General features: G+C 50.3%; 1 pseudogene; it reads left to right on the forward strand.

Moving 5' to 3' along the window:
• The first annotated feature begins 3450 nt into the window (after nt 1-3450).
• On the forward strand, nt 3451-19326 carry LOC128124099 (nucleobindin-1-like; annotated as a pseudogene).
• Nucleotides 19327-19760: the final 434 nt, after the last annotated feature.

Raw genomic sequence — 19760 nt, forward strand, 5'->3', positions numbered from 1 at the left:
CAAAAATCCTACGCATGCTTGTCCCAACACTCAAGACTCTCTCCTGTATTTGCAGCTGCTTATTGATCTATTGCTCAGCTTGCTTTCCTCCACCCTATCTCAAAAAGCCTGGATTTCTCTTCCATCAACCCTCTTCTTGGAACCTGCCAAGACTTGCAACTTGACTGTCCTATTATTTTTCTCTGAAACTCTAACAAAATGGTATTCAAGCTTCAAATTCCATAGGGTACCGTACTAACGCCTTACCGGAGGCCATGTCACACAAGGGCTTGGGACCACCTGTCTCAGAAGACTTTTCTCACCTAGCACACACATGAACTTAGAACTGGTTCAGGCAGGCTGGGGGGGGGGGGTCATGCCCTCTAGTTCTAGATGTGTTTGATGCTGGGGAAGACTTGGGTGCTGTTGTGGCAGGAAAGGGTTGTGTGTAGCGGTGTGAACACACAGGGGAGAGGGGCTAAACTATCTCTGTAATCTATTGAGGTCAACAGCACCCTTGCCAGCTCCCCTCTGTGAGATCCTGAGCCCCACTGATAGTGAGACCAGGAATTAGACCACTGAGACTAGGCAGTCGGGATGGCACCCAGAAGCTCCCTGCTTGGTGGTAACTATTTGACATTTTTTTTTTTTTGAGACAGGGTTTCTCTGTGTAGCTTTGCACCTTTCCTGGAACTCACTTGGTAGCCCAGGCTAGCCTCGAACTCACAGAGATCCGCCTGGCTCTGCCTCCCGAGTGCTGGGATAAAAGGTGTGCGCCACCACCGCCTGGCCTATTTGCTTTTTTTATAATAAGTGAAAGTCCGGGATGTAAGGATTCTGTCCTCAATTATGTCACCATCTTGCGACGGCATCCCAGCCTAAAAAGCGGGCGGGCCCTCTGTGTGTCCCCTTCTCTTTCCACTCTCTTTCCTTCCGTCTGTCCTCTCTCTCTCTCCCTCTCTCTCTCCCTCTCTCTCTCTCTCTCTCTCTCTCTCTCTCTCTCTCTCTCTCTCTCCCCCCCCCCCCATCTCTCCCAATAAAGCTCTAAAAAGGTAACCATAAGCCGGGCGGTGGTGGCGCACGCCTTTAATCCCAGCACTTGGGAGGCAGAGCCAGGCGGATCTCTGTGAGTTCGAGGCCAGCCTGGTCTCCAAAGCGAGTTCCAGGAAAGGCGCAAAGCTACACAGAGAAACCCTGTCTCGTAAAACCAAAAAAAAAAAAAAAGGTAACCATGGCTTGTGATTCTTCCGATCAGCACTCTCCTCTGCTGGCATGGCCGCCGCCGCCACTGCCATGAGCAGCATCCTTTAACCAACAGTCTACAAAGTGATTTCCAGGACAACCAGAGTGACACAGTAACACCCTGTCTCAAAAAACCAAAACAAACAAACAAAAAATTGGAGCTCAGATTTTTCCCAGTAACGGAGAATAAATACATCCTGGAGTTGAGTCAATAGGAATCAACAGACTTAGTGATCAGGAGTTACCTTAGTTGTTGGGGAGTGAGGGCTCAGGACCCACAAGTCGCCTTGGTTCCTGAGGATTCTTCTGAGTGCTTTGTCTGCACACATGTATGGGCCCCACATGCATGCTTGGTGCCTGAGGAACTGGTGAGCCTCCATGTGGGGGCTGGGAATCAAACCTCAGTTCTTCACAGGAAAAGATACTCTTAGCCGTGGAGCCAACTCTCCAGCCCCTGAGGAGCAAGCTTTTAAAAAAGTAATAATAATAAAGGTCCACAGCTGGGCACAGTGGCACAAGCCTTGAGTCCCAGCTCTTGGAGAAAGGGGCAGGTAAATGCCCGTGAGTTTGAGGGCCAGCCTGGTCGATATAATGAGCTTCAGGACACCTATATAAAGAGATCCTGTCTCAAAATAAAATAAAATAAAGCATAATAAAGGTAGGATTGCCTTCTCATAGTGTACTAATTTCCTTCCTGTGAAGATCTGGAGTGATTGAGAAGAAAGTCAGAAGGGGAAGAGAATTATTCAGGACTTACTTATGTAGGCCACATTATGTTGAAAGAAGAAGCCACCATGGAGGTCCTTATCACAGGGAAATAACATGGAGATTCCCAGCAGATATTGCGTGAGAATAGCCACCCCCCCTTTTTAACAAAAAAGCCCCTCAGTTAGGGGTAGTATAGAAGGAGACCCTTCCTGTGGAGCTGAGAATGCTGACGTCAATGTGCACCACCACACCTGGCTTTTATTTTATTTTATTTTGTATGTGTGTGTGGTATGTGCATGTTAGTGCGGGTACTCGTGGAAACCCAAAGAGGGCGTGCGATCCCCCGGCACTGGAGTTACAGGCAGTTGCGAGGGACCAGTGTGGGTCCTCTGCCAGAGGTGAGCCGTCTCTGCAGCCCCAGAAGTTGTGCTGTTTTGAGTGAGAGCTCAGGACTGTCAGCAGACTCAATGGTGAGGTCTGTGAGCATCTGCTGCTCTGCGGGATTTTTGCAAACACAAAAAGGCACAGTTGAGCCCCCCTTTCCGTTATTTCCAGTCCTGATGATATTCATTGTTTTTTGTTTTTTTTTTTAAAGATTTATTTATTTATTATGTATACAGCATATGTGACTGCAGGCCAGAAGAGGGCACCAGATCTCATTACAGATGGTTGTGAGTCACCATGTGGTTGCTGGGAATTGAACTCAGGACCTCTGGAAGAGCAGTCAGTGCTCTTAACCTCTGAGCCATCTCTCCAGCCCGATATTCATTGTTTTATTTTGGATTTTTGTGGTTGTTTTAAAGGCAAGATCTCATCCTGTAGCCCAGGCTGGGCTTGAACTTAAAGCAGTCCTCCTGCCTCAGGCCCTTAGTGCTAAGAACACAAGCCTGGCATCTCCCAATGATTTTCTTTTCATTTTTTATGTAAATGTGTATGTTCAGGTTTTTGTGCGTATGTATGTGTGTAACCGATGCATGTGAAGGTCAGAGGTCAGCTTCTGATTTCCTTCCTCCCGAGCTGCCATACTTGGCTTTCCTTAAGAGAATGATTTGAACTATTTTCTAACCTTTTTGTTTTGCTTTTCGAGACAGGGTTTCTCTGTGTAGTTTTGGTGCCTGTCCTGGAACTCGCTCTGTAAACCAGGCTGGCCTTGAACTCACAGAGATCCGCCTGCCTCTGCCTCCCAAGTGCTGGGATTGAAGGTGTGCACCACCACCGCCCGGCTCTAAAACTTTCATAAATAAAAATATTCGTGTGTGTGTGTGTGTGTGTGTGTGTGTGTGTGTGTGTGTGTGTGTGTTGTGTTGTGTAGGTGCTTGCAGAGGCCAGAAGAGGGTGTCAGATCCCCTGCAGCCAGGGTTACAGACGGTTGTTGAGCCACTGGATTGGGATGCCAGGAACAGAACTCGGCTTCTCTGCAAGAGCGGCCAGGGCTCTTACCTCCTGAGCCTTCCCCGAGTCCGTGCCTGACTCTTTTCTGTTAAGTGCGTTTTGGAACTCTAACTCATGCTTAGGCAGAAAGCGTTTTACCCCTTACTCATCTATCTCTTCAGCTCCTCCATATGATGGTCATTTCTTGTGTGCCATAGAACCTTCCAGGAGGTGGACACTGGCAGAAGGTCAGGGGCTGGAACTGGACTGGATGGCTCTGGAGTACTCAGCCAGTAAAGCTGGTCCCGGCCAGGGGAAAGAAACTTAGAGGGTAAGGCAGGTGTTGCTATGTCTGCCCTTGTCCCTCAGGACACAGGCCTGTACTACCACCGGTACCTCCAGGAGGTCATCAATGTGCTAGAGACACACGGGCACTTCCGGGAGGAGCTGCAAGCCGCCAACTCGGAGGACATCAAGGTGCGCTGGACATGGGCTGTGGGGAGGGCGTGCTCAGGGGAGTTTCTCGGGGTCACAGTTGGGAAGGAGTCTGGGGACCCCCAAGGATGTGTTTAAACATAGACATGCGTTCTCAGCTCTCCACTCCCCACCTATGGAACCTCAGTTTACTGTGCCTCAGTTTCCCATCTGCGAGAAGTAGCCCTGGTCCCCTTGAGTCCTTGAGTGAAACAACCTAACCAAGGACTTGTCCACGGTTCCCAGGCACAGGCCACCATAGACAGAGGTGGCATCGGGAGCGTGACGGCTCCTGTGCTGTGTCCACAGTCAAAGAGACGGATGCATAAGGGTTCACCTACCCTTCTGCCTTCTATCAGCTCTGGAGCCCAGCTCATGGGATACCGCCACAGTTAGGGAGGGTCTCCCACCTTCATTAACCCGGTCTAGAAACTCCCTCTTAGACGTGCTCAAATGTTTGTCCTCTAGATAACTCTCGATCTGGTCAAGTTGACGGTCTTGAGCATTCCCGATGACAGATCTGGGTTGCAAAAGAAGCCCTCTTGGTGACCTCAGCTGTTTTCCGGCAGCTCCTTGGCACTGGTGGCCAGGCAGTGTCGCAGGGGCTCGTACCTAGCGGAGACACTGGGGAGCCCTGGAGTGCTGTGAGCAGGAGAGGCCAGGGTCAGCTCTGATGGAGGAATACAGAGTCAAGATGATATCGGGCACGTCAGGCCCAGAGAAAGCAACACTCAGTCCTCTGTGTGGGTGGGAGACGGAGATGTCCGACGTCTTCCTAAGGGGGATGTGCCACCTCAGGTGAATATTGAAAGACAGAATTGATTGGAAAGAGGCGGCAGGCGAGTCAGTGGCCACAGGCAAAGGTCCTGTGGTGAGGACTGACATACTCGTGGGCACTCCCAGTCAGTACTGCTGGGTCTGAGGTGAGCTGGGCCTCTCTGCAAAGCTCGGGCTGCATCCCGGTCCTGTGGGCTTCCAGGTACCAGGGCTGGCTGCAAAGAAGGAAGACAGGGGCACAGTGGAGCTTCGGGGGTTTGGGGGTATAGGGTACAGAGTGGGACCACCCAGCACACCCCCGCCCCCGCCTGACTGGGGGACCCCTTCCCTGTCCTTGAAGAGTGGAAAGCTGAGCCGAGAGCTGGACTTCGTCGGCCACCATGTCCGCACCAAGCTGGACGAGCTCAAGCGACAGGAGGTATCGAGGCTGAGGATGCTGCTCAAGGCCAAGATGGACGCAAAGCAGGAGCCCAGTGAGTGTGGGTGGCTTTGTGCCGGGCGGGTGGCGCTGTGGGCTCTCGGGATTTCTTTCTTTTCTTTCTGGCACATTTTCACTGACATAATTCTCTCTGCTTTTTCCCCCTTTTGTTTATTTCTGGAGGGTTTGTGGTGAGTTTGTCCTTCTGAGACAGGGTCTCATGCAGCCAGGCTAGCCTCAAACTTACCGTGTAGCCAAGGATGACCTTGGACTCCTGATCCTTCTGCATCTACCTCTTAAGTGCTAGTGTAGCCACCACACATTGCTGCTTTTTCTTTTAAATATCCTTATTTAACTATAATAAGGGCCTGTGAGATGGGTAAAGGCACTTGCTCCCAAGATGACCTGAGTTCTATCCCTGGAGCCACGCTGGGGAGGAGAGAACCCACGCCACAAAGCTGACCTCTGGCCATCACATGAATTCTGTGACATGCTCCTGTACACCCGTGTGCTAAAGGAATCAGTAGCTCAAATGTCCACCGGCTGTGGGGTGGATACATCAAATGTGGCCTGTCTGCACTATGGAACATTAGTCAGCCCTAAGAAGGTATGGGAAGCTGGGGTGCAGAACAAGGGAAATAACCCTTGGAAATAGGGTGCTGTAGGAAGCCAGACACAGAAGGCGACCAAACACACGGAATGTCCCCAGTCGGCGAATCCACGGAGAAGGGATGGGGATGAGTGTCTGCCAGCAGCTGGAGAGGGGAAAAGACAGTACTAGCTAAGGGGCTGGGCTGTGCTCTTTGGGGTATGACAGCAGCATCCTAAAGGTCATGGTGGCGGTGTTTGCACGTACCTGTGGATGTACTAAAAACCGTCAAAATGTATGCTTTGAATGAACGGTTTAGGGCTTGGCAAGATGGCTGAGCCAGTAAGGCGCTTGCTCCCAAGCCTTAGTAGCAACTTGATGAGAGACCTACAACCTGAATGAGACATGTGCACACTCACCACCACCACTACAGCCACAGACTAACCAGGGCTACTCAGGGGCTCATGTCATTAGGCTGTAGTGGCGGGGCAGACTTGTATCAAGGTTCTATTAAGAGCAGCATCTGGCATCGCTGTCATGGTTACTGTTACTTTAAGCATCAGAGTCAGTGGAGGGCTCACCTCCTCTGTCATCCTCAGGCACTGTCCCAGACCCGTGTGCCATGCCTCCTTGGCCCTCCGGGACTTTCCTCTTTGCACTCCTGCCCTGAGTCAGGGGTTCTCACAGAAAGCCGTGATGGGTGGCGTTTTGTTCGATTTTTCCCTTATCCAGACTTGCAGGTGGACCACCTGAACCTCCTGAAGCAGTTTGAACACCTGGACCCACAGAACCAGCACACATTTGAGGCTCGGGACCTAGAGTTGCTGATCCAGACGGTAGGCTGAGGTGCTCAGCGGGGAGGAGGAGGGAACTGAGTCAAGATGTGGGTCCTGCGTCCTGGTGTTCTGGAGGAGAGCAGTGAGGCTGGGGCTGGGTCAGCTCTCAACGCCCTCCTGCTTTTCCTCAGGAAAGCAGGTGACAAGGGCTGTGCTGGAGTCCGCTCTCTGCACTGTGAGGTGCTGAGCAGCAGCCCCGGGCTTTACCCCAGATGCCTAAGGCTTCCTGGTGCAGTGAGCAAAGCTTGTCTGGTGTTGATGGCTGTCCTTGGTGCGCAGCCACCTGGGTAGAGCGGCTGTCCTCTAACAACTGTTAGTGCCCTGTTGCCGCAGTGATAGCTAGTCACCAACTTAGTAACTTGAGAAAGCATGAATCCATTGTCTTATAACATTTGTTTTAGCTGGGCAGTGGTGGCACACGCCTTTAATCCCAGCATTTAGGAGGCAGAGGCAGGCAGATTGCTATGGGTTCGAGATCAGCCTGGTCTACAAAGCTAGTTCCAGGATAGCCAGGTCTACACAAGGAAAAAAGGAAACCCTGTCTCGAAAAACCAAAAGAAAAAAACAAAAAACAAAAAAAAGATTTGTTTTGAGCCAGTGTCTTGATATGCAGCCCAGACTGGCTTAGAATTTGCCATCCTCCTGTCTCAGCCTCCCAAGCACTGAGATTGCAGGATTGGTCCTACCTGACATGTTCTTGGCTACCCAAGCTATGCTGCTATTTTTATTAAGCCCACCTCACGGGCCGTCCCCTGCTCGTTACTGAAGTGCTGAGCTGAGGAGTACTTTGAAGATTCACATCCAAGCCGCTACTGCATAAACGTCATCACTTTGGGAAAGCAGCCCAGGGTTTGCTGTAGGTAGGACCAACCATGGAGACCAAGAAAGTGAAGTTATGCCAGGTGTCTGAAAGACAGGAGGAACATGACCCTCTTGCCTCTCCACAGGCCACCTGAGACCTTGCCCAGTATGATGCTGCACATCATGAAGAGTTCAAACGCTACGATGCTCAAGGAACATGAGAGAAGAGTTACCTGGAGTCTCCCGGAGAGGAGCAGTGGAAGGAGGCTGAGAGGAAGCTACAAGAGCAACAGCGCAGACACCGGGAACACCCCAAAGCCAATGTCCCTGTAAGGACCCCACGTATGCTTTACCATGTTCGAGTCCTAAACAGGAAAACAAAAACAACCCCCCCAAAAATGCAGATGTAGAACTACAACTCCCAAGAGGCAAAAAGCCCATCTACCTATGTGAAACTGCTCCAAGGGTTGCTGGGAACTGTAGTTCTTGCATGAGCACACAGGCTATCTGACTGAACTCATTGTTCACAAGCTCCTGCTATTCTTCTCCACAGGGCAGCCAAACCCAATTGAAGGGGTTGTGGGAGGAGCTGCATGGATTGGACCCTGATAGGTTTAATCCCAAGACTTTCTTCCTACCGAATGGTAAGATAGGGAGGGTGTTCCAGAACCTGAGAAGTCCTGATGGTCCTGGGGCCTGAATGCCATGGGAAGTCTACCCTTCCCAGTGGGGCTTTGTGAGCCTACCAGGCCTCCTTCATATCGTGACTGGCCAAAGACGCTGTCTCTTCCTGTTGCTAAGCCTGGAATCTTCCATGGAAGGGCCAAGTCTTTTTCCTCAATATTCTTTTCCTCTGTATTCTAAGGAATGGCCATGTCCTCTAACTGAGCAGACCAGACTTGAAGAATTCAGAAAGAACTACAACTCCCAAGAGGCACAGAGACAAAAAACAAAAAAGTGCCTATATGAAGGTGGCATGGGAGATAGGGGGCCTGGAGAGATGGCTCAGCAGTTAAGAGCACTGGCTGCTCTTGCAGAGGACCCTAGCACTGGTGTGGCACTCACAACCCTCTACTTCCAGTTCCAGGGGATCCAGTGCCCTCCTGGCCTCTAGGGCACTGTGCATATACATAGAACACATACATACCTGCAGGCAAAACACCCATATACGTTAATTTTTTGAGGGTTTGTTTTTTATTTTTATTTTTTTAAAAATCTGCCACAGGACTGTTGGGAATTGAAGTTCTTAGACTTGAGAAAATGAAGTTTGTTGGCTGCCACAGTAACCCAGAAGCCTGGGCCTCCCAAGAGTCCTGCCTCAGGGCTGGCAACCTGAGTTTGGTTTGTGGAACATACATGATGGGAAGAGGGAACCAACTCTGACTTCCACACCTGCACCCACACCAGGCACATACATGCACACAATTTAAACAAAATGTAGGGTTTTGGTTTTGTTTTCTTAAGACAGGGTCTTGCTGGGCGGTGGTGGTGTGTTCCTTTAATCACAGCACTAGGGAGGCAGAGGCAGGCAGGTCTTTGAGTTTGAGGCCAGCTTGGTCTACAGAGAGAATTTCAGGACAGCCAGGGCTACACAGAGACACCCTGTCACCAAAGGAAAAGAAAAAGGAAAAAGCCGGGAGGTGGTGGCGCACGCCTTTAATCCCAGCACTTGGGAGGCAGAGGCAGGCGGATCTCTGTGAGTTCGAGGCCAGCCTGGTCTCCAAAGCGAGTTCCAGGAAAGGCGCAAAGCTACACAGAGAAACCCTGTCTCGAAAAACCAAAAAAAAAGGAAAAAAATGACAGGGTCTGCCTGTTCTGGAACTCCCTCTGTAGACCAGGCTGGCCTCAGACTCACAGAGATCTCCCTGCCTCTGCCTCCCGAGTGCTGGGATTAAAGATGTGCGCCACTATCCCAGCTTATAATTTTTTTTTTAATTTAGGAACTAGGGGAAGATTCAATTGTTAAATCACTTGCCTTGCAAGTGTAAGGAGCTGAGTTCAGGTCCCCAGAACCCAATAGGCCAGGTGAGGTAGTGTCTCTACTTCACCCAGTGATGGTGAAGTACAAGGCAGAGATTGGCAGGTCCCTCAAGCTCACATGCCGGCTAGCCTGCCCCACTTGCAGTTCCAGGCTGATGAGAGGCCCTCTCTGCAAGAAAATGACCACAGACGTGTGGGGGGTTTTATTGCTGTTTTTCGAGACAGAGCTTCTCTGTGTAGCTTTGGAGCCTTTCCTGAATCTCGCTCTGTAGACCAGGCTGGCCTCGAACTCACAGAGATCCTCCTGGCTCTGCCTCCCGAGAGCTGGGATTAAAGGCGTGCGCCACCGCCCGGCACATGTGGGGTTTTGTTGTTGTTGTTTTATTGTTTTTCTCTTTTTGCCCTCTGTAGCTGTGCTGCGCATGCTTGCGTTCACACCCACAAGTGCACACAAAGCACCCACATCCAGCAGCTCACAAGCACTAGCCACACACCAGCCCCTGGTGTGTCGCACACAATGCCTCTGGCCCTGAAGGCACCTGCACTCGCGTGTGTACCCACATGCAGACACACACGCATAATTAGAACATTGGTTTAATTTATGAAGAGATGTATTAAGGACGACAAAGGTGTGCTGTCCCCAGAACGAGAGTGACCCAGAGAGCTGGGGAAATGTCTGAGGCTCGGGTGCCCAGAGTAACAATTGCTGTTGTTGTTTTGGTTTTTGGTTTTTGGAGACAGGGTTTCTCTGTGTAGTTTTGGTGGCTGTCCTGGATCTTGCTCTGTAGACCAGGCTGGCCTCGAACGCACAGAGATCCGCCCGGGACTAAAGACGTGCGCCACCACCGCCCGGCTCACAGTAACAATTTTTAAGTGTGAATTTCTGTAGCAAGCAGTGGATTTGGCCTGGTTTGTTGCCAGAAATGGAACCTCATAATGCAGAGCAAGCACTCTAGCACTGACCTTTGACTGCAGCTGTGCGATTATGCGCATAGCTGCACATAGACATTTTTCTATCTTGCAAAACTGGAACTTTGAGCCACCTACCGTGAAGCACACCTGACTCCTGAGCACTCTGCAGATTCGGGAAAGGCTCAGGGGTTCATGGTCACCCTCACGCACATGGCAAGTTGGAGGCCAATCTAAGCTGTATGAGACCTAATCTTTAAAAAAAAATCTGGGCGGTGGTGGCACACACCTTTAACCTTTACTCCCAGCACTCAGGAGGAGGAGGCAGGCAGATCTGAGTCCAAGGCCAGCCTGGTCTACAGAGTGAGTTCCAGTCCAAGACAGTCAGGGCTACACAGAGAAACCCTGTCTTGAAAAAACAAACAAAGAAAAAAACCAGATGCGGTGGCATAAGCCTTTAATCCCAGCACTTGGGAGGCAGAGGCAGGCGGATATCTGAGTTCAAGGCCAGCCTGGTCTACAGAGTGAGTTCCAGGACAGCCAGGACTACACAGAGAAACCCCGTCTCAAAAAAATGAATGAGCTAGACCTCTGTACCCCCCAGACAGCTCCTAGGTCACTGCTCCTCCCAGCCCCTAATTCCCTGTCAATGTCTTCCCTTGTGCTTCCTGGCTCTGATTCTGGCTCCAGGTGCCCTGAGTAACCGCTGCCTGTGCCCGGGGAACTTGGTGTCATTGTGACTTTAGTCACATGACCAGTGACTGTGTTGAGCCTGTGACTGAACAGTTAGTAGTCATTGTTCTACCAGCTCATCAGGACTCCTAAATGTCAAGCTCTGAACCATAGAACAGGAGAATAGTCTGAAACATATCTCATTTTAGACTCATATCTGAACCTTTAGGACTTACTTAAATTTTTATATCTTAGACCATTTTTTTAAAAGTGAGCTAACAAGCTAGCTATGGCCTTGCAGAAGGATCTGGTTGTCTGATGCTGCCATGCTGACAAAGTTAGAGCTAGCCTAGCCATCAGTACTGTCAGAGATCTGAGAAGGATAAACTATATCTGAGTGCAGACCAAGAAGCTTCCAATCCTATAAATTACAGGGACCAATCCCTACCCAGGTCTCCATAACGTTGGAGGCATCAGTCAGAACAGCATCAATCTTCTTCCACCATCAGGCCCATAAAACAGAGTATTTTTCCTGTGGAATAGGGACACGGAAGACTGACCTCGACCAGGCAAAAGGGTGCATTCAATTCCAGTGTCCTACTGCTTGTCCACAGTCTGGGCTGGGTCCTGGCGGCAGGCATTGCATTGGGGCATCTTGCCCTGTGGTCAGTGTTGCCGTGATCCAGGCAGAGACGTTGTGGTGCTTCGTACAGAATCTTCTTCGGAGACCTAGGGTCACTGCTAGGATCTGGAAGCCTGTCTGATATAATAAACTTTCAGATCAACATTTAAATGCCATATTCTGCAGATCTCTGAAGTATGAGGGCTGTCCAGGTGTCTGAATAAACAAACTTTGTTTCTAATTACTTGTTTCAAGCTCAACCCTGAAAACATATGCAAGGGACTGAGTAAATGAGTAAACTTATCCCTGTAATATTATATCAGTATTTATTTACCCTGACTACAATTAAAAAGGAACTTGATTACTCATGACTGACTATTAAAAACAATGCTTTTAAGTTGAAGCTCTTTTAGCATCAAATACAGGTTCAGTAAAGAAGCAAAAACAAAATATCAATATATGTATCAGCTTATCTAAATAACTTAAGTTTAACAAACTTAGCAAATACAAGGAGGCTAGACAACATTCTTTTTTTTTTTTTTTTTTTTTTTGGTTTTTCGAGACAGGGTTTCTCTGTGTAGCTTTGCACCTTTCCTGGAACTCACTTGGTAGCCCAGGCTGGCCTCGAACTCACAGAGATCTGCCTGGCTCTGCCTCCTGAGTGCTGGGATTAAAGGCGTGCGCCACCACCGCCCAGCGGCTAGACAACATTCTTAAGCCTGAATGTACCTTGGGTAAGGAGAAACATTTTTAAGTCATTGGTTTTTAACTATAAAAACTGTTCTTAAGGGATTAAGATTTCTCATATGTCTTCTGTAATAACAATAAAGTACCTTTTTTTTTTTTTTACTTTAAGGGGGAGAAAACATGGCATCCTCTTAATCTGAAACCAAGCTCCAGAGTACAAACAATCCCAAAGTTCAATATCTGGGATTTATTTATAATCCTTTTGGTTCTTTTACTTAGAGGCTTGGATGATTTCTTTGACCCTACCTTTGGCAGCACATACATAGCCTGTCTGCTCTATTTTATTATTGCTGGTGTTTCCGGTGATCATCACCTGACACTGGCAATTTTTAAAACTGCTAAGGTCCATCATTGCAACCAGACTCTTTGGTACTTTAGTCCTGTCATATATTTGCAAACCTCAGTTGTTTCCTATGATCCTTTTATGTCTTTAAAATCATTATCATTTTACATGGGTAAATTTTAAATTACAAAGTTTAGCTGCCAGAGCAAGGTATATTTCTGTGTATTATCAATGTAAAAAGCATTGATGTGTAGTTTTAATATTTATCAAATAAATTATTTATTAAACATATGTTGTTATCTATTTAAATTTTCTAGAAACTTGTTGAACATTTGGTAAAGACATAAGAACTTAGGTGTTTTATATATATATATATAAAGCAATAATTACTTGCACACATACACACAGTTGGATCCAAGTTACATACATACATGCATACAGTTAAAGCTTGCTTACATTTCTAAGTCACATACCTCTCTCTCTCTCTCTCTCTCTCTATATATATATATATATATATATATATATATATCAGTTTGCAGAATCATTAGCCATTTTTAAGATGAAAACCAACCAGAATTAACTTTCAAATTCAGTATTTGCAGGTATAAGAAAACAGTTTACTGATCTTTTACAACATTCCATATCAAAGTTTTTCTTGTGATTCCCCTCAGTAATCTAGAAATCTAAATTTGCATCAGTACTGCATCACAGAAAAGAAACTGTTGATTAGCCTCATATAGGGAGTGACATTCCATTCTCGGAGCCAGATCCTGATCAGGTTTTAGCTCCAGGGCAGGTCGTGGGAGTCCCATCCAACAGCATGGGAGATTCCATGCCCTGGCTGGGCCCACAGACCTGTCAGCTGTGACCCTGGAAAGGCAGTTAGTTCTCCACCATCCCCCACATTCTGAGCTCCTCGAGGCTCCAGCTGGCTCCCGGCCAGCTCTGCCCGGATGCTTACAGGCTGCCTAGCCAGTGTCTCTTCCCTCCCCTGACCCATCACAGCGGGAGCTGAGGCCCCTGCTTGGGGGAAGGAAGGGATCCCCGCAGGGAGAGTGGTCTCAGCCGGGGGAGTTCGCCTCCGGAGCCGTTTTTGGATGATTTTTTTTTTTCCTGCTCCGGAGGGCGGATCTGCATGAGGGGGGTGATTCCATCATTAGTCTCCCCAGTCCTCTGGAAGGACCGGGGGTTTTTCACACTGGGTTTCCTTAAGAGGGTAAAGGGAGGAAGTGGGAAACAGTCGGAGGGCAGCCGGGGCTGAAGGGACAAGGGGAGTGAGGGGAGTTTGAGAAGGAAGAGGTGGGGGTCGGAGTTGCTGGGGCAGGCAAAGCAGTGAGGAATGGCTTCTCCCAGGCACCTGCAAAATGACATCAATCAACGTTAAAAGTCCCGTCCCCTGGCCAGCCGACCTCAAAGGTCGGCTGTTCCAAGGAACAGAAGGTGATCCATTTCTTTTTCTTGACTTCCAGACAGGCGTTGTGAGCCCGGGCGAGGACATCTCTCCAATTATCTAAAGTCAGACTTAGGGGGGTAGTTAGTTGTTGCCCCATGGAGAGGAAATCAAAGAGCAGAAACAGACAAAGACACAATTCATGCGGTGGTTTGATTTGGCTCCATAAGCAAAAACATAAATTCAAATGGGAGTGGCCGCAAACAGCCTCGCTCCCCCAAGGAAGGAGAGACTCTTCTCCTTCTTCAGATCACTCCGGAGACCTCCAGAGTGGGGACCCGGGGACTCTTGAGCACGTCTGCTCTCCCACACAAGTCCCAGACACAAGTCCTGCACACTTCTGCAGGCACCAAATACAGATCCTACACACTTCTGCCGGCACCGAATACAAATGCCAAATCAACCAGACAAAGGACAAGACATAACAACATAAAACATAGATCGAGCTCGTTTTTTACCTCCAACTGGCAGAGTGGGGGCCCGGGGCACCCCAAAAATCTCGCTGGGGCCTCCAATGTTGGACCCCAAAGGTTTAGGGTCTCAAGTGGGCGCCCCAAGAACCCAGACTCCAGTCCAGTTGATGCAACAGCATGAGGAATTTATTAAGGCTTCTGTACAGAAGGGCTTCTCTGCTCCCAAGAGCCGCATCTTTTAAAGGAAAAACCCACAAAAGCCATAAGATTACAATTCCCATACAATTTCGTTTCACAAGATCATGGTCTAAGTAGGTACAGTCACGTCCTGTACATTCCTAGTCACAGTTGAGCACATCTCTTAACAGAAATCTTTTTACATTGTTACATTGTTACAGGGGTGATTGAGTAGTGGCTGAGTCAGGTGGCCCTTGGAACTAGATTTTTAGTTTCTCATATCCTGGTGCTTGAAGTTTCTCTCTTTCTGAGGCTTGGAGGTGTAAGTCTGAAGGGCTAGGGTCTTTCAGCTGCTGAGTAAGAAGAGTTCCAGAGAGAGCACATAGACACACGTGGAAAGTGAGGCGTGGGGATACAGTGTGTGGTGGAGGGCTTGGCTAGCCTGCACGAGGCCCCAGGTTCCGAAAGAACAAAAGCAAGGAATTCCGAAATGACGGGTCTATCCTCGCTGCCACGTGGGAAGAATTTTCCAGCTGAGTGGAACTCAGGCGCACACTGCGCAAGGAAGGATTAGAATGAAAGACCCTAACCCTTCAGGCTTACACCCCAAGCCCCAGGAAATAAGGAACTAAAAAGAAAACTAGTTCCAAGGGCCACCTGACTCAGTCACTATTCAACCACCCCTGCCACAATGTAACAATGTAAAGAGATCTCTGTTAAGAGATGTGCTCTGCCTGGTGGTGGTGGCGCACGCCTTTAATCCCAGCACTCAGGAGGCAGAGCCAGGCGGATCTCTGTGAGTTCGAGGCCAGCCTGGGCTACCAAGTGAGTTCCAGGAAAGGCGTGAAGCTACACAGAGAAACCCTGTCTCGAAAAAAAAAAAAAAAAAAAGATGTGCTCAACTGTGACTGGGATTGTCGCAAGTGTTCCAGGAAGGACCACTGTGACCTTTGTAAACTCCGCTCCCGCCCTGATACCCACCGTGAGGTTTCAGGAAGAATGTACCTGTTGATGTGACTGTACCCACTCTGTGATCAGACCATGATCTTGTGAAACGAAATTGTATGGGAATTGTAATCTTATGGCTTTTGTGGGTTTTTCCTTTAAAAGCCCCCATGGGGGCCGGGCGGTGGTGGCGCACGCCTTTAATCCCAGCACTCGGGAGGCAGAGCCAGGCGGATCTCTGTGAGTTCGAGGCCAGCCTGGGCTACCAAGTGAGTTCCAGGAAAGGCGCAAAGCTACACAGAGAAACCCTGTCTCGAAAAACCAAAAAAAAAAAAAAAAGTAAAAAAAAAAAAGCCCCCATGGGGCTGCAGTAAGATGCGGCTCTTGCTCTTAGGAGCAGAGTTTGCCCGTCTGTACAGTCGCTAATAAACCTCTTGCTATTGCATCAACTGGACTGGAGTCTGGGTTCTTGGGGCGCCCACTTGAGACCCTAAACCTTTGAGGTCCAACAAGAGCAGAGGCAGTGGCGTCGGTGGCACTGTGGGCCCCGCGCACCGCCGGCCCTGCAGAGAAGGTCGGGAGCAGTCACCTTCAAGGGTAAACAGAATCTGTCTGGACTATTCCGGACAGTCAGGCAAGGGCCAAACCCAGGAGCCTTGTGAATGGCAGGAAATGCTGGTGGCTGGTTTGTAGGAGACAGAAGTGGGTCTGAGTCAGGCATCACCTTGAGGGGCAAGCTGGCAAGCAAGGACGACAGCCCATGAGGCACGGGCCTCCCTGGCCACTGGAGTTGATGTGGACCTGATTCTCAGAGCCCCCGGACTCCATTCTTAGCCCCTTTTGCTACAGAGTGATTTTTGTTTTGTTTTTGAGATAGGCTTTCTCTGTATAGCTCTTTTGTCCTGGAACTCTATAGACCAGGCTGGCCTCAGACTCAAGAGATCTGCCTGCCTCTACTTCAGGAATGCTGAGATTGAAGGCATGTGCTATTACACCCAACCAGAATGGGTTCTTTTATTTTTTTTCTTAAAGATTTATCTATTTATTAATTATACAGTGTTCTGTCTATGTGCCAGAAGCAGGCACCAGACCAAATTACAGATGATTGTGAGCCATCATGTCGTTGCTGGGAATTGAACTCAGGACCTCTGGAAGAACAGCCAGTGCTCTTAACCTCTGAGCCATCTCTCCAGCCCCAGAATGGGTTCTTAGAGCAACAAGCCCTGCAGGACACTAACGCCATGGTGGCTGTGGCCACCATTCTGTTTGTTCTCTGCTAAGAAACCTCACATGCACCCACAATTCCTTGACCAGCTTTACCGTGGGGACCAGACTCATCCACCCGTCCATCCCCTAATGTATCTCATCTCCAGACATCAACAGCGATGGTGTCCTAGATGAGCAAGAGCTGGAAGCTCTCTTCACCAAGGAGGTGAATGTGCTAGAAGCTTTCTGGGCTAGACATGCTTTAGCCTCACGCACCCTAAGAGATCCTCCTTCCCTGTCTGTGACAGTGCAGGATAAAACTACAACTCCCAGCAGACCCTGGGGACAAAGCTGTTAGTAGCAGCACCAAGCTGCTGCTGGTGGCGCACGCCTTTAATCCCAGCACTCGGGAGGCAGAGCAGGCGAATCTCTGTGAGTTTGAGGCCAGCCTGGTCTACAGAGCGAGTTCCAGGACAGCCAGGGCTACACACAGAAATCCTATCTCAAAAACAACAAACCAATTGTAGCATCAAGCCCCAAGGTCCTCTGGGAGGCGAAGAACGTAAGCAGGAGTGGGTTGTCCTGAGCCTCTCAGCACTTCATGCTTCTCCCTTAACTGCAGTTGGAGAAGGTTTACGACCCAAAGAATGAAAAGGGCGACATGAGAGAGATGGAGGAGGAACGGCTGCGTATGAGGGAGCACGTGATGAAGAGTGTGCGAGAAGCCACGCTGGGGGGCGTGGGGAGGGGTGGGCAGCAGAGTCCCTAGCCTGAGTCTGCCTCCCCAGGTGGACACCGACCAGGACCGTCTGGTGACCCTGGAGGAGTTCTTGGAATCCACACAGAGGAAGGAGCTTGGGGACACTAGGGGAGGATGGATATTAAGGACATGGGGAACGCTCCGATTAATATTAGTTTCCAGTTCCAGCCTTTCCTTCAGCGCCTCTGGCTGTTTCCTGATCGGTTTGGGTCTCTTTCCCTCCTCCTGGTTCCCCATATCCATTTCCCCCACTCCCCATCTCTAGGCCCCTGTTCTTCCCTCTCTAGTCTTTTATCGAACACTTCACCTCCAGTCAGGACACACGCGCACACACACACACACACACACACGTGCACACACACTCACGCACACACACTCACACGCGCACACACTCACACACACCACGCACACACACTCACACGCACACACACTCACACGCACATGCACACACGCACACCACGCACACACACTCACACGCACACCACACACACACGCGCGCGCACACACTCACACGCACGCACACACACTCACACGCACGCGCACACACACTCACACACACTCACACGCACGCGCGCACACACTCACACGCACACTCACACGCACGCACACACACTCACACACACACACGCACACCACACACGCACACTCACACGCACACCACACACACGCACACTCACACCACACACACGCGCCCACTCCAGCCTCTCACCCTCCTCCCACCTCAGTGGGGCTGGGGTTGCCCCCTTCATCAGCTGACTGTGTCCTGTGTCCTGCAGACAGTGGAAATGGATCCAGCCTACACAGAGGAGGAGCTGAGGCGATTTGAGGAAGAGCTTGCTGCCAGGGAGGCTGAGCTGAATGCCAAGGCCCAGCGCCTCAGCCAGGAGACCGAGGCCCTGGGGCGCTCCCAGGACCGCCTGGAGGCTCAGAAGAGAGAGCTGCAGCAGGTGACCAGCTGCAGAATCGGGGCCCGTCGTCTGGATCTCATAGGGCCTTTTTCTTTGCCCAAAAGGATGTCTTCAGGGTGGGATGGCCTGTAGCTCCCACGTTAATGATAGTAGATACATATATGCAGGTGGTAGCTTCCATCATTAGTAAGGGCAGGTGGTAGCTTCCATCATTAGTAAGGGCAGAGGATTTCCATGCCTGACTATACTACTGCAGCCATTTTACATGAGGCCCGTGAAGGATGTCAGGCCCAGGAGGAGAGGATAAGGGTTCAGTGTGGGAACACCGAAGCCACAGCAGGAGAGACTGAATGCTAACTGGTGTGAGTCCCAGCTCAGTGGCAGAGAAACCAAGGCCATGGGGAAGAAAAGGGACTGTGGCCGCTTGGCAGTTGTGGGGTCTTTCTGGGCCGTCAGCTCCTGTCTGTGCACTTGTCCACCTCCTGCAGGCTGTTGTGCAGATGGAGCAAAGGAAGCAGCAGCAGCAGCAGGAGCAGCAGCAGCAGCAGCGGGAACAGAATGCTCCGCCCTCCAAACCTGCCAGGCAGCTGCAGTTCCAGGCAGACCCAGGTACTGGCTCTGCACCCTGGGACACTGGGTCTGAAGGAGGAAGGCCAGGGCCCAGGCCCCTAAATCAGAGTCAGAGGATTGATGACTATGATCCTGAGTCTAGGGAGGAGGGATGGACCTGGGCCGTATGTTGAAGGAGCAGGCCTGGGAATCCTGTTTTCTCTGTTTAGGAAGTTCTTGTCTAACGTCATTCTCCTATTTCCTCTGCCGAGGATGCTCCCAGTTCCAACAGGTGACCAGAAAGATGTGGCTGCTTCTGAAAAGAAGGCCCCAGAACAGTCCCCTGAGCTGCCCCAGCTGGATTCCCAGCGCTTACGATCTCTCAGTGACCCCCGGCCCTCAAGCCCTACACACAGCGACGGAAGCTGGATGAAGTGTCCTTGCGGCCTCTCTGGAGGCCTGAGCCTGCATGGCCTCCTGGGGAGGAGAACGGGGCTCCCTGTTCCTTAGAGGCGCCTGTGTCTGCCCCTCTCAGCTCTCCCAGCCTCCGGGTCCGGTCCTTCCTTCTGTCTCCTGGCTTCTTTACTCTGTCAGGGACTCACTGCAGGAGCTGGAGTTGACAGAGACCCTCACGTACCTGGAGTGCTTGCTCCAGGCCTGCCTTCCTGGTTTGCTCTTGGCTGTTCCAGGCTTAGCCACTTTGCATCCTGTGCCTAGTGTCACAGGGTCCCAGGAGCTTGGCTTGGTCCCTTTTACTCTGTCTTCTGTGGGGTCAGAGATCCCAATTCCTTTCAGTGGCTGGAGGGTTGGGACATGGGGTGTTCTTCAAGTAACTGTCAGCTCTGCCTGGACCCCTGGCTTCCATCGCCACCTCACCAGCCATACCCTGACCTCCTGGGCCCAATACCTACCCATGGCCCCAGAAGGTACCCAGATACGGCTGC

The sequence above is a fragment of the Peromyscus californicus genome, unplaced genomic scaffold, assembly GCF_007827085.1.
Source record: "Peromyscus californicus insignis strain IS unplaced genomic scaffold, ASM782708v3 Scaffold_4__1_contigs__length_199733344, whole genome shotgun sequence".
Classification (NCBI taxonomy): domain Eukaryota; kingdom Metazoa; phylum Chordata; class Mammalia; order Rodentia; family Cricetidae; genus Peromyscus; species Peromyscus californicus.